The sequence below is a fragment of the Microtus pennsylvanicus genome, chromosome 6, assembly GCF_037038515.1.
Source record: "Microtus pennsylvanicus isolate mMicPen1 chromosome 6, mMicPen1.hap1, whole genome shotgun sequence".
Lineage (NCBI taxonomy): Eukaryota > Metazoa > Chordata > Mammalia > Rodentia > Cricetidae > Microtus > Microtus pennsylvanicus.
This window is the reverse complement of record NC_134584.1, coordinates 32947102-32949543: the sequence shown is the minus strand read 5'-3', so window position 1 is coordinate 32949543 and position 2442 is coordinate 32947102. Positions and strand designations below refer to the sequence as shown.

The following is a 2442-nucleotide window of genomic DNA, read 5'->3' as shown; positions in this document are numbered from 1 at the left end:
CATTCCACGTTCGTGTAATTGGTCGTCATGATCATCTCAAACTCCCCCTCCGGTCTGTGCCCTTCTTGTTTCCTTTGTGGTTCTGCAGCATCGTTTTCTAAGTAGAAAAGGGTAAGCCAAGTGGCACTTAGAGGTTTGAATGGCTACAATCATGTTGTAAACTTGAAAGCTGGAGAAGAAACTCTGCCTCACTGCCCAGAACTTCTCTCTTCTGTTGTGGTTCTCAGCGCAGCAGCAGCATTATAAATACAGAAATTGACTGACCCAGAACTAGTCAAGTAGACCATGCTGGTCTTGAATTTACAGTCATCCACCTGCTTCTGCTTCCAGAACAATAGGATTAAAGGCATGTCCAACCACATGGCTCTAGAAGCCAATTAAAAAAAAAAAGACATTTCCTAATCCACTTCCTCCATGTGTTGTGAGCTGATTCACACTGAGAAATTTAGACACATGGTAAAAGCCCATTTCCATGACAACCGTTAGAACAGGGTCAGTTTGCCAGGTGTCCTCGGTGTCTCGGGCAGTCCCAGGCAGTAGCATTCCTAGGATTACTTGGAGGTACAAACGAAGTAGTGCTAGACCTGATGTCAGTTAAAATATCACCAGGTCAACCTTTGTCTAACGCCCTCATAGAAACCGATGCAGCGCGCAGTTTCTTTAGGCTCACCAACAGTCCTGCAGCTTTGTTTGGGTAAGCAAAGTGGAGGCTCGGAGAGGTCAAATGACTTGCCCAGCATCTTACAGTAAGAGGCAGAGACAAGCTGCGTCCAGATGACCGGACGCTTTGCTAGTTTTCCCTGCAGCCCCAACAGTGGACTGAGACATATGGACATGGAGGTGGGAGAAGAAATCTATCCCTGCGGTTCCCAGAGGACGAGGGACACATCTGGTTGACAGCATTAAAACCTCTGCCACCAGCACTGCGGTGAAGACTATTGGCAAAAGCCACTTTCCTAGACCAGACTGGGCCTCGACCTGATCCGATGCACTTTTATGTATTCCCACAGTAAAGGAAACTACAAATATTAGTCCTTGGCTTGCAAAATATTTTTCTTCAGGTCCGTCTTGAATCTATTGTCGAATTTTATTGGGAAGTATAGCATCCTTTGATAGCTCAACTCTGGCATGCCTTTGGCAGGCAACCCTGAGGAAAAAACGCCATTATCATTCGGCATCATCAAAGTGCAGGTCTAAACGCCAAAGAAAGCAGCACTAAATTTACAATTGTAATAATACAAAATCAGAATGAGGCACAGTAGACATGTTGAAAAGTTAAAATGAAAACCAAAACATTGATCTTTGAGTCTTTCAACTAATCATTTGAATCATATAATTATTGTTATATTTATTGTTATAATTATTGTTATAATTCTTTTATTTCTACTTGTAACTATCATCCATAACTTGATACAACTTGGGGTCATGACAAATGACAGTATGTGTGATATATTTTAAAAGCTGATGGCTGTGGTTTGGGTAAGTGTCTCCTAAGGCTTGTGTATGGAAGGAAGACCTGTTCTTCCATACTTGGTGCTCCTGGGAAGCAGGGGAGAATTCGGCACGTGGAGTCTAATGGGCAAACTCGGGTCCCTGGGTGTGTGTCCTGTGTTAGTATCACAGCACCAGAAACTAAGCAGCTTCTTTGGCCACATATTTCCACCATGACATTCTGTCTGCCCCAGGCCTAGGGGTCACGGAGACCCAACTGATCGTGGACTGAAACCTTTGAAACTGTGAGCCGAATGAAGCCTGTCTGCTGTCTCAGTTGATTTGTCACGAGTATTTGTGACAGAAAAAGACGGGTTTTTACTGTAATGTGAGCAGTTAAGATTTAGTATCTGAAAGACTAAGTCTCTTAGAGTCTGCTGTGTGCTTAGTAAAATATTATCACTCTTATACTGTGCACAATATTGTAAGTACTGTTACTATATCACAAGTTCTATAAGTCACCCAGTCTAACCTATAAGCCTTCCTTTTAGAATATGTATTCTTCTTATACTTTATTAAAAATTATACATTTTATTATAAAATTTTCCATTGTTCCCTTTTAAACAAAGGAGTTCAATTTTGCATGCTGTTCTTATTCCAAGACCTGATTAATGTTTTTAAGGCTTTTTTGAGGTTTTAGTGCTTTCAGGGGGTTAGTATCATAATTTCAAATGAAATACTTAAAGTGTCAGTTTGTGGGTTTTAAGCATTATCTACTGCCTCCTATTGTCCCTTCCTTTCTCCCTCCTCACCCCAGTTGATGACAGTTTTATTGCCGTTATTTGTAACCTTTGACTGTCAATCTACCTCCCACTCTGGTGCACTGACCCTTCCTCTTCTCTTCCTACTCTCCTTCCAAGTCCTGCCAGCTACCCTTGCACATTTATTTCTATGTATGAGATTGAATACTGTAATTTCATAGCATAATAATTGTCTTTGTGCTTTAAGACA

General features: G+C 41.6%; 1 protein-coding gene across 1 annotated transcript in view; it reads left to right on the top strand.

Annotated features, from left to right (window-relative positions):
• Tmem267 (transmembrane protein 267) overlaps nucleotides 1–2442 on the top strand; it is a 234166-nt gene that overhangs the window by 43278 nt on the left and 188446 nt on the right. The gene's annotated exons all lie outside the window — the stretch shown is intronic.